Source organism: Sinocyclocheilus rhinocerous, unplaced genomic scaffold (assembly GCF_001515625.1).
Source record: "Sinocyclocheilus rhinocerous isolate Xijiao unplaced genomic scaffold, SAMN03320098_v1.1 scaffold113, whole genome shotgun sequence".
NCBI classification, from domain to species: domain Eukaryota; kingdom Metazoa; phylum Chordata; class Actinopteri; order Cypriniformes; family Cyprinidae; genus Sinocyclocheilus; species Sinocyclocheilus rhinocerous.
Window position 1 is genome coordinate 3,163,379 of NW_015646846.1, and position 13,085 is coordinate 3,176,463.

Below are 13,085 nucleotides of genomic sequence, written 5' to 3' on the forward strand. Positions count from 1 at the left end.
GTGATGCAAGATGGTTTTAAATGTGGATTAATGTAACTCGACTGATAAAGCAATTTTTTTTGTTACTATGAGAAGGCTTCGTCGCCATAGGCTCGTGCAGCTCCGCTGCCTAGCCATTGGTTCGTTTTTAAAGCACTGCACGAACCAATGGCCATGCAGTTTCACTGCGTGAATGAAAAGGCTTCAGTTCAGGAGAAAAAGGCTTTTTTCCCATATGCGTCTAGCAGACGCAGTACGAGTGTAGTATCGAAAGGGAACAGCTGTGTCTGTCAGTCCGTAAACTCACACACTAAAGTGTCCACTAGGTGTCAGTCTCTTACAGAAAGTCAGAGTTAGTTGCTGTGAGCAAGATACACATAAACTAAAAGATCAAGTAAACGTAAAAAAGGTCACCCAATGTGCTTTCTAAATCAATAACCTTTTGCTTTATATTTTTCTTTCTAGCATCTTTAAACAAATGCTGATGGAGTTGTTCTCAGAATTTACTTCACTTTTCTAAGCCATTTTTGAAATGCCTTATAAATGTTCTGGTCATTTATGGATGAATGAAGTCGGTTGTCAAGTTCACACAGGCATCCTAGCAGAGTAATCACAGGTGTTACAGGTTACAGTAACTATGAACATGTTCCAACTAAAAATAGAATTGAATGTAAATTACATTTATTTACACTGAACAAAATTATAAACGCAGCACTTTTGTTTTTGCCCCCATTTTTCATGAGCTGAACTCAAAGATCTAAGACTTTTTCTATGTACACAAAAGGCCTATTTCTCTCAAATATTGTTCACAAATCTGTCTAAATCTGTGTTAGTGAGCACTTCTCCTTTGCCGAGATAATCCATCCACCTCACAGGTGTGGCATATCAAGATTATCATGCATTATCATGCTGCAACATGAGGTGATGGATGAATGGCACAACGATGGGCCTCAGGATCTTCACTTCAAACTGATTTATTTAGCTATGAGCCAGTACAGCAGATTTAGGCTAAGATAAGTAGTTCCTAAAACTGACAAAGTTTGCCTTGATTGAGACTTTTCATCTGGTTTTTGTTATTCCTCCCGTCCTTGTTGTAAAATCCAGAACTGCATCACATTCTGATTTATTATTCCTTATTTATTAAATGGAAAGTTTTGAATCAAATTTGAAGCCCTTAAAAATTAACAACGATAAACAGTCTGTGGTTAGGCAAATATTAGGCTATACAGTGGGTACGGAAAGTATTCAGACCCCCTTAAATTTTTCACTCTTTGTTATATTGCAGCCATTTGCTAAAATCATTTAAGTTAATTTTTTTTCCTCATTAATGTACACACAGCACCCCATATTGACAGAAAACACAGAATTGTTGACATTTTTGCAAATTTATTAAAAAAGAAAAACTGAAAAATGCTCAGTATTTAGTAGAAGCACCCATTTGATCTAATACAGCCATGAGTCTTTTTGGGAAAGATGCAACAAGTTTTTCACACCTGGATTTGGCGATCCTCTGCCATTCCTCCTTGCAGATCCTCTCCAGTTCTGTCAGGTGGGATGGTAAACGTTGGTGGACAGCCATTTTTAGGTCTCTCCAGAGATGCTCAATTGGGTTTAAGTCAGGGATCTGGCTGGGCCATTCAAGAACAGTAACAGAGTTGTTGTGAAGCCACATATTAGATTATATAAAATTGACTATATAGATTTTTTTTAAATATTAAATATGAATTATTTAAAAAATTAATACTACTACCACTTCCAAAAAATGTGTTAATTAAAAAAATTAATAATAATTATTATTATTATTATTATTATTCGTAGCAATTTATTGAACATCGACGTGTTTGAACACTCTTGCAGTTAAAGCTGGCTTGGGAACGTTACTTTGTAACGTAAATTTAGTTACTTTATCACCATTTTGCATTTAAGCAAGCCACTGTTTGCTTCAAGCAGAGCAATTAGTTTGCTGTAAGTTGTTTGGAATGCAAAGCATCTGCTAAATGGCATGTAACTAAGTTGAATAAAAGGTCCCAGCTTTTTATAGATTTCTAATTAGAGCCCCACATGGTTCTATAGAAGCAGAAATATGTAATTCACTTCTTCCCTCAGCCAGTTTGTATTCACTTAGTTTGTTCACATGGGGGGTTCATTGTGCCATGGCTTCTTTCAAAGTAATAGCTTTATGCTTGTGTCATGGTGACTTGAATTACAATATAACTGAAGTAACATGAGTGAGCACGAGTGAATGCCTTGATGTAAGTGACCAAAGTTCAGTTAATATGAAACCTGGGAAAAAAACAATAATAATCTGGCATGGAGAAAAATGAATTTAAATAAATGCACAGACACTAAACAAATTGCTGTAAATAAGTGTAAGTCGAAAATGAACAAATAATGATTATTTTACAGAAAACAAAGCAAAATATACTGATTGTGGACATCATTTACTTGCTATTCTGTGCCTCAAAACATCTCTGAATATCTCTGAAAACTCTGAATATCTTCTAAAGGTCTGATGCCAAATCCAGTGATTTGTTCTTCCTCAAAAGAGCTAATTTTATCAACCCAATACTTGGTAAACACATCTTTATTTACAGTGAATGGATTATGGGCTGTTTATGCACATGCTGTCTGAGGATGAGACTAAATGATGTAGTCCCATTTCATTTTGTTGAAAAAAAAAAAAAAGAAGCATAGTCAACCAAAAGCACTCTAACAAACACTTTATGAAATGCACTGGAGGGAACATTTCAAATAAATATCCTCCATCCATTCATGTCTGTTAACAATATGAAGACTGTACTTTGAAATAAACAGATTTCCTCAGATATATCTAAAATCCCCCTGCCTTGTCTCTGTTTCACCAAAAACAATGTGACTGACAGAAAAATAGCTACAAATTTGGTTTGAAACTCTTGCTGGTCTCAGAAAGAAATCAGTTTTCTTAAGGTGTATTCTATTGTACAATGCATGGTTCATATTTATGAGAAGCTTTTAGCAACAGTCTCACTACCATTGATGAATAATCTTTTAAATCCTTGTAACCTATTCCAAAACCTAGTCAGTTTTTGACTTACTGCAAAGAATTCTGAGATTGCCTTATTTGTGAAAGGTGCATAAAGTTATATAAAAGTCAACATGTGGCCAAAGCATCTTAAGATGTCTCTCACATTCTTTCACAAACCACCAACCTTCACGATCATCATTCCCACATCCTAATCTCACCCTATCAAATTGATGATACACGGCAGTCTGTATTTAGACGCTTTGTGTGCACAGAGATTTGTTTTAAATAAACTGCAGGGCTTTCCCTTCCAGCTAAGCTCTCCCCAGACCAGATTTTGATCCTTTTTGCACTGCTCCTGTGAGGTGAAGCCCCACAGATCTGACTGTAGTTTCCACGCTTTAATTTATAATTAATTTTCATGAGATTTCAGCATCTTTGTGATCTTTTGAAAGCTTAGCATACAAAATTGGCAAACTTGAGCCATAAAATACACAACACTCACATGGGGTCACATTTAATTTCAATCAAGATGGGATTTGAGAAGTATTTTAGAAACATATATGGTTTGGAGAAGTAGGAACGACTGAGATATGAACTCACGACAAGCATACTTCGTACACATTGCATGTATTGTCCTTCATTTGCGTGACTAAAATGTTTTAGAGAACAACAGACAATATGTACATTTGATGAAGTTTAAACCTCCTGGGAAATTGATTTTCATGTTGTGGGAAACTAGGCAGGCAGCAGGTTTGACGATGACGAGCTGTTGTTTTCATCTATGGAGGGGAGAATGAGTAAAACATTTAGCAGTTTGCTTCCTTGTTGTCAGACATATGTCATGTCTGCATTCTGAACGTTTTAGGTTTCACAAAAAGAAAAATTGGAACCATTTTTGATTCAAAACCAACAATGGATCAAAAATGTACAAAGGTATTATCAATTCTTGGAAATGGTACTATGCCTATGGCTAAAGGATATTTTTGCATTCAAGATGGCATCGGGTTGTTTGCTGGCTTGCTGTCGCCTCTCACCTGTCAATTATCCTATATGTATTTTTATGAGCGATATGGCTGTTTGTGGTAGAAACCACCAGTTCTTACCTAGGATCGCCCTTCTTGGGCGATTCATGGGAGATTTACATCTCTCTACCACGGACTGCTGCAGACGTATCCCAATTAAGACCACTTCTTTAACTCACGGATGTCTTCTATCTTTCCTGTGGTTACCTGTTGCTCAATGGGTTGCTCTCTTCATCGTAAAAAGCACCTGAGAAAATGAAGAAAGCACAGCGGTCTTCTTGCAAGGCTAAAGAGATGCAGGTTTTCATCTACATGGTTTCTCTGCGCCTGGCTTGGAAACTTTAGGCCGCTTGGATATTGCTGTGCGTCTGATTTGCGGCCTATCGGTCTTGTTCCAGTCTTTCCGGACTCATCGACCCCTTTTCACTGGTCATTAACACATTGATATGACAAGAGGGGTGTAGATTTTCTGAATCTTTGGTATACATTAAACCAGCAGCTGTGCTCACGGACACTGGCCTGCGACAGGTGAAACTGGCGATGGTACATGCGAGATCCATTTGTAACAAATCGTTTATCTTAAATGATTTTTTTTTTTTCATTTTTGGGTGAACTATCCCTTTAACAAACCACAATATCCATGACAGATTTCAATCAGGGTTTAGGGCTCGTCATAGCACTGAAACTGCCCTCCTTAAAGTGACAAATGACCTTATAATATAATTATACCTTATAAATAATTAATTAATACTAAGATAATTTTATCCATATTTAATTCATTTTTTAAAAATGTAATATTTATGTTGGAAGTGAAAATCACCTGCAACATAATAATAATTATTTATTATTTATTTATTTAAAATGAAATGCTTTTTGAGACAAAACCCTATTTTTTAGTCCATTTTCTGTTTTTCAATAACTGTAGAACTGTAGAAAGATAATATTTGAGTTTAAAAGCCCCGTGTTGCATGGGAAAAATATGACCCTTATATAAAGTCTCATTGATTTGTTGAGAATGTTGTACAATATGGCCCCACTTTGTCTGGTCCAATCTCAATGGAGATTAACTTGTGAAATATGACTGTACAACACTGTATCTCCAAGATATACACTGTTTGTTTACAAAAAGCTTAAAATGGAGGAGTTTGTTATAGAATGCTTGTTATGAGACGGCATGAAATTATTAAAATAAACAGAAAATACATGCTTTTTCTAAAGTGGGTGTGCTGAATAAGCATTTCTTGCTCCAAATTCTGCACTAACCTTAATGTACCTACGACATATTCTAAATATATCACAGCAGGAGTATATATAATATATATATTAAATACAAAACCTGTTGCTTATAGCAAACTTATGTTAAATGCAATAGCAGGGTTGGCTCCCCCAGGCCAGGGTCAAGCAGACTTCTGTGTAATTGGGATAAATGAGATACAGTGGCTAAGAGCTCATCAGTCTTCCCCACAATGCTCGCTCTGATAGAACGTCAATATAAGGCCGAATCGAGTCACAGTGGATTTAATCTCCAGACCAAAACCACCGCCGTCGGGCCTCTCATTGCAGGACAGACGGTAGATGTGAAAAAACTGAGGCCACACACACACACTCTATGGTACCGGCAAGCTCCTTTGCAATAAAAAAGTGATACATTTGATAGATAAGCATTTAAATATCTTTGCTGACTTAAAGAGCTATGCATATATGTATATACATCAGATGCATGACAGATGATCAGATGAATGCTTAACATTCACTAAAATAACATTCACTAAAATAATCCTACCTCAGAAATTGTTTATGAATTAGCCTATACATTTACTCAAAACTATTCAAAACCGTAGACAGTGACAAATGAGAGGGATTATGAAAGTGACTTTTAATATCTGATTTAAAGCAACAGTTAATTCAAAATGAATATTTCGTCAACACTTAATCACCCCCATGTCATTCCTGTCTCATATTATTTTCTTTCCTCTGTAAAACATAAAAGGTGGAACACTATCTTATGGGGAAGAGCTTCTGTTTTCCCTCCGTGAAGGCTTATACTGGCAAGGACAACAAAAGCACCATAAAAGTATCATAAAAGCAATCCATACTGCTCATGCACTGTATTCAATTTCAAAGTCTTCGTCAGATATATAGGGCCATACGATTTCTGCGATGTAGAATGTGTGGCAAAATATGATTGCTGCAGTCTATTTAAAAGTGTTTAATTAATTTGAATGAAGTATTAACCATTTTAATATACACTACCAGTCAAAAGATTTTGAACAGTAAGATTTTTAAAGTTTTTTAAAGAATTCTCTTCTGCTCACCAAGCCTGCATTTATTTGATACAAAATACAGCAAAAGCAGTAATACTGTGAAATATTTTTACTATTTAAAATAACATGCTTTCTATGTTGGCAATCAGTCTAATTGTCAATAACGAAAGAGCTGCACTTTGTTTTCTTTAAATTGTGCAATTCTTCAATAAAAGCTATTAGGCATTTTTTTCTTCCATTTGCTTCTGCTAACTGGCTAATTATCTATTGTATCAAATTACATAATTTAATCTGTGGACAAAAGTGCCCAGGTCATGTAAGCAGGTAAAGTGTGTCAATCAATAAGGCTGTAAATGCATAAGTCAACACTCATTTAATGGTCCAGAAAATAATTTTTAGATGTATTCTATGTCCTGTATAGTGGTCTGCATACAGTTTGCCCCTGTTGCATAATCATTTTGAAGAACATGAAAAATCAACCTGTATTAAATTTGAGTAAACTGTTTTTAAATTTAGTTTTAAAACTCACTACATGGCCAACCTCTATCCCACTGACTAATCCAATAATTCCTGGGGTTAGATTTGAGTCTTTTAATCGGTCTGATGAAGGAAAGGTCATTCTACAACAATTTGAAAATGGCTGAGTGTTTTAGAAGTGAACAGACAGAGAAGTGAGGAGAGGAGGAGAGAAGAAGGATGCGAGTCATCTTGCTGTGTGCACCTGTCAGCATCACCCTGGGCAACAGTGATCACCAATTACACGTTCAAGCGTGGCTGGCTTGGAAACACCTGCACGCCATCAAGAAAAATAAATCCGTCTTGAACAACTGAAAGTACAGGCCCTGTTTAAACTGAGTAGATACTTTCTACAGTTACACTGTGTCCTAATCAGTTTAGATTCCACCGACAAGCAATTTCTATGGTGGCCGAGAGAGCTTAACGCGCTGCAACTTAAGACAACACATGCAAATAGAAAAAGCACCAACAAATTAAGAAAGCATCCTCATCAATTTAACAACACGTGCTGCAAATACTCACAACACAATCAAACACAGAAACCCGCTGCAAATACGAACAACTTGACCAAATTTAGAAAAGCGTTGCAAGTAGCACAGAGGAAATATTTCAAAGGGACCCCAACAACCCTTATGAAAATTAACCATGGTTTTATTATAGTAAAAGTGTAATAAGCATATATGTATATATGTATATATATATATATATATACATATATATGGCGTATTGATTACCATTTGTTAAAAGTAAGTTAGCCAGTTTACATAAGTTTCACAGTTTTAGTAATTGTGTATTTCGTCAGCTTATTTAGGCCAATAATATCCCCCCAAAAAAATAAACATTAAAAAAAGCTAAGAAATATGATCAGGATGTTAAAATAAACAAAAATATCACCTTTAAGAGTAGACATTGATACGTACCAGCCAGCTTTGTCACTTGTTGCAGTTCCCTTAAACATTTCCGTTGTGGTCTATGCGTATTTGCAGCGCGTTTCTGTATTTGGTCATGTTGTGAGTATTTGCAGCACATGTGTTGTCAAACTGATGAAGATATTTTCTTAATTTGCTGGCGTTTTTTTGTTTTGTTTTTTTCATTTGCAGCGCGTTGAGCTGTCTCGGCATACTCGGCCACCGTAAATTTCTCTCGCCAAACGCCTAAATGGGACGTGATGCAACACAATCAAGGGAAACACAGCCAATCAGAAGAGTTCTCCCTGTTTGCGCGCGCTCTCGAAAAGCACCGCAGGTAAAACTGGAGGGGGAAAACATACCTTGTATTTTCATGACATCAGTTATGATTCATCAAACGGAAACCTTGTGGTGGTATTCCTTGTAGTGGTGGGCAGAGCGAAGCTTCATGAAACACTGAAACAGTCGAAGCAAATGTGCCGAGGCTTCGAAGTTCGAAACAATACGACACCCGTCTCTACGGTGACACCTAGTGGTCATTTTCAAGTATTGCTCTAAAGCAGCATTGACAACAAATCAGTTAAGGGGGTCATATGATGCTGCTAAAAAGAACAGTATTTTGTGTATTTGGTGTAATGAAATGTGTTTATGCGGTTTAAGGTTCAAAAAACACATTATTTTCCACATACTGTACATTATTGTTTCTCCTCTATGCCCCGCCTTTCTGAAACGCGTCGATTAGTTGCAAAGACTAAAGTCTCAAATCCAAAGAGATATTCTTTATAAAAGTTAAGAGTCAGCCACGCCTACCTAAAACGGCTCGTTCTAACACGAAGATTTGCATAACGCCGCCCAAATGTTCACGCAAAGAAAGAAGGCGTAACTTTTATTCTCGGACGTAACATTTCCGTCACACGCTTGAGGAATTCGGCCAATCACAACGCACTGGATAGCTGGCCAATCAGAGCACACCTCGCTTTTCAGACCGATGAGCTTTGTAAAAATCGACGCGTTTCAGAAAGGCAGGACATAGAGGAGAAACAATAGTGTACAGTATGTAGAAAATAATGTGTTTTTTTAACCTTAAACCGCATAAACACATTTCATTACACCAAATAATGTTCTTTTTAGCAACATCATATGACCCCTTTAAAGAAGAAGCAGTTAGCATTTTTGCTTAGCTCATTGTCTTTTGCTTTAAACAGGTTTTCTTTCATTGCCTGTGGAATGTGACAAATCTCAAGAATGAGATAAATACATGGGTGTGGGGAAAAAGTGAAAAAACAACATAGTATGCTATCTTTTCTCTTCAGTAAGTGGGAAAATTGTGGAATTAATTGTGGGATTAAAATAGCCATCCCATGACTATGAGCTTAACTTCCAGATAACTAATCAGATCTAAATTTATAAATGAGATTACTTAAGGTGTTCACAAAGAATATGCAGAGTCTTTATAATTACAAAGCCCCATAATTAGGCCAATTAAGCTAGAATTATGAAAAGATCTTAGAATAGTTAAGGAAATGCTATTCGCACATTTGGATTATAGTCAAACCATTATAAGTGAAAATTCATAATTTACTCATTCTCATGCCATTCTAAATCCATCTACAAGAATGTCCAAGATGTGTTTTTGTGTGCAGTTAATTAAACAAAAATAAAATTTCTGTGTGTACACACACACACACACACACACAAGAATAAATATGTACACATTTCCATTTGTTCAAAAACTAAAAATGCCCTTTTTTGTTATTGTGAGATGTTCCAAGTTATTGAGACCTAGGACAAAGTTCAGAATAAATGCTGTAATAAACATAAATATTATTAGATAACTACCCTTAGGCTAAATATTGTGCATGTTTACATATGCCTCCATGGTTACAGTAGTAGTTAGTCAATAGTCAGCATGTGGGTCTGTTTGTATATGATGTGTATATGCCAGTGTGTGTGTCTGCAACTACTGAAACACACAAAGTAAATCTTCAGCTTCCTTCTTCAAAGCTGTGGGACCGACAACTCATCAGTCTTCGGAGGCATGGCAACACAGGAAAAGAGCACTCTATGACAACAAGATAAACAAATAAATGTTTCTGTAAGCCTACAGAATTCCCAGTCTGATGTGGGAAAACAGCAGGGTCATCTGCATTTGATAACAGAAAATTACAACCAAGAAATGAAATGGCCATCTTTGGCCAACAAGAACTGTGGACCCATGTGGAACTGTGCAGCGTAACTCAATCCATGTGTCAGTTGCTGACAAGGCCTCCACACAAATGCAACTGACATTTTAAATTCTCTATTATTCATGACTAACATGTTACTTTGGCACAAGATGTTTTCTCCCCTGAAACCAAATCATTTCCAGGATTTTGTGAACCTGATTAAACATCTTCATTTGGGTCAGAATTATGTTGTTCTGACACCTGTGGTTCAAAACAGAAAAACTTTGTGTTTATTAATCATATTAATCATATTAATTTATTTTTTTCTGTTTATTTTGCTATCCTAACAACACATGACAAATATATTTTTTTAAATGATGCAATTTATTATTTGTGCATTGATTTTGTGTGTGTGTGTGTGTGTGTGTGTGTACTGGTTTATATATCCTTGGATCACTGATTTTTAGGTGCTTGAACTGGAGAGGAAGCTTTGATCCACGTCAGCATTTTCACAAGTCTTAAGTCATTCTTTCAGCAGGTCGTACAGACAAAGGGCTCAGTTAATTTTCTTGCCGGCAGTCCAATAATGACCCAAAGGTGACTCTACTGTGTGTCATCCTGCTTCAAAGGAAGTAACTTTCAGGTATATTATTATAGTTATTAAACTATAAATGACCTGGGAATGATGGAGAAAAATTGAGAAAGATGAGGAGAGTTAGTAGGAGAGGAAAAGTGAAGAGAGAAAGTAAATATGAATGAATAGTGAATATATGTACATTAACTGACAGTCACCACTGATAAGCTACCACTAAATATTGTAGAAACTTAATTTGCTGTAAAGTTGCTTTGCAACGATTTTTATCGTGAAAAGCGATATACAAATAAACCTGAATTGAATTGAATAGGGAGTTACAATGGATGAAATGTCTGTAGAATAGGAAGTAACATTAAAAAAGTTGTAAATTTAAAAGTCATAAAAGCTGTAGCAGAATTTTTAACATCCTCACAGAAACTGTTCTGGGCAAAGGAGAGATCTCTGTGGTCCTTCATCACAGAAGAAAATACAGTCTCTCTAAAATGTCTGTCTTTCTGCACCTGCATCCAGCCATTTAAACTATGAATATTAGGCATACATTGCACATTAACTGAAGTACTATAAGCTTTTTGCCATCCTCTGTTCTGCTACTAGATTCTTTATTTAAGAGATTTCTATAATTTTACTGAACACTTGTATGTTTAACAATTTATGTAAAACAAGTAGTTGTCATTATTTACTCACCCTCAGGTTGTGTCAAACTCGTGCACTGTTATTTAGTCTTCAGCCAACAATAGTTTATAGTGAACGTGTCTATCAATCTTCAAAAAAAATAAAAATAAATAAATAAATAAAATATCATATCATAATAATAGTCAGTCTTATTCTCTTTTCTGGTATATATATTTTTTTTTTCATCCTAGGAGTTTTGTGCTAGGAGCTTAATGAAGATTCTCTTGTTGTGCTCCATGGAAAAAAAAAACATTAATGGGTTTGGAACATCAATAATAACAATTTTCTTTTTCTTTTTTTTGTGAACTGTTCCTTTAATGGTCTCTACATGCTGGTCTTTCATCCCCGATAATCTAAAAACCTTGTGTTTTTACTAAAGGAAACTTGCTTTGATTTTTTTTTTTAAATAATCCTGCACAGTCAAAAAGACATTGCAATTTGTTGATTACAACTGGCAGTGCTTTACTGTGAAATCATTTATTTTCTTCTGAGGGTACCTATTTTATTAAATGAGAAATATCCAACAGGAGAAGCTGCTACATTGCTTATAGAGTGACATGCAAGCTGTAGTAACTTGAACTGCTGGGTGAGTATTAACTGGTCAAAATGTTTAGAAACTAAGCTAGATGTCTGAAATTGAGAAATTATCGCAATATATCAGCATGACAATCTGGGATGGAATACAGCACAGGCACATTTTACACTTCTTGTTTCACCCATCATCCCCTTGTTGGCATTAAGAAGTGACTGCAGCACATTGCCAGAGAAAGTAAAAAATCTCATATCTCTTGTCCACAGCTTACTGGATATCCAGAATTATAGGATAATGTGAACTTTGGCCAAACAATACAGGAGCTGAGAGAAGATGGTTCTGCATGTTTGTGATGTACATGGTTTTTGTTTTTAGTTTTTTGGGGAGGAAAAAAGGAAACACACACTCATATATATATATATATATATATATATATATATATATATGTGTGTGTGTGTGTGTGTGTGTGTGTGTGTGTATGTGTATGTGTAACACAAAGTCAGTCAACAATATTAGCCCTTTTAGGGTAAAAGGGGGCATAGAGTTTTCTTACAGAATATGTCAGGTCAGACTTTCCCCACCATTTCTTGTGTCCACTAACTGAATTAGCAGGATTAAAAGACCAGCTCTATCTCTATTTTATTTTCCTCCTCGGGAGCCGTCCTATACCTAATGAGGAAATGTTCTTTCATGTCCGATGAGGCCTAGGCGTTCACGTGTGAATGTGCAGTGGGTGTTCTTATGCAATGCGTTGTATTCACATAATTTGCTATTCTGTGGTCCTTCATCACAGAAGAAAATACAGTCTCTCTAAAATGTCTGTCTTTCTGCACCTGCATTCAGCCATTTAAACTATGAATATTAGGCATACATTGCACATTAACTGAAGTACTATAAGCTTTTTGCCATCCTCTGTTCTGCTACTAGATTCTTTATTTAAGAGATTTCTATAATTTGCAAAATCAACTATGGGCATAACCTTTGCTCTGCATGACAGGAAGTGAGAAGCTGCATGTTTGTGAGAAACAAATCCATAATTAGGGCGTTTTAACTTACTTTCTGGCCAAAATACCAGTCCATAATTCACAATAATGCTTCATACAATGAAAAAGTTTCCTGTTGTGCTCTTACATCAAAATCCATCAAACATATTTGTTTAGAACTGTTTTTGCTTGTAAATGGTGCTTGATCTGTCTTAATGTCTACTTCTTTGATGGCCTGAGTATGGAAGCCCGTTTCCGCCACTGAATAATAAAAAAAAGGTTATTGTGACTTTTTATCTCACAATTCTGACTTTTTTTCACAGAATTCTGAGATATAAACTCACAATTGCGAGTTATAAAGTCAGAATTGTGAGATATAAACACAACTCTGACTTTTGTTTCTCAGAATTGCGTGATATAAACACAATTGCGAGTTATAAAGTCA

The 13,085-nt window shown here is 35.8% G+C and overlaps 1 long non-coding RNA gene across 1 annotated transcript in view; it reads right to left on the reverse strand.

The window, feature by feature from the left end:
- Nucleotides 1–879: 879 nt before the first annotated feature.
- The window catches only part of LOC107708107 (uncharacterized), a 20,239-nt gene continuing 8,033 nt past the window's right edge, over nucleotides 880–13,085 (reverse strand). Inside the window, exons 2-3 of the long non-coding RNA XR_001636323.1 lie at nucleotides 8,666–8,669; nucleotides 880–936 (exon numbers count right to left, since the gene is read on the reverse strand). This is a non-coding gene — a long non-coding RNA (uncharacterized LOC107708107). The remainder of the gene's footprint in view (nucleotides 937–8,665; nucleotides 8,670–13,085) is intronic.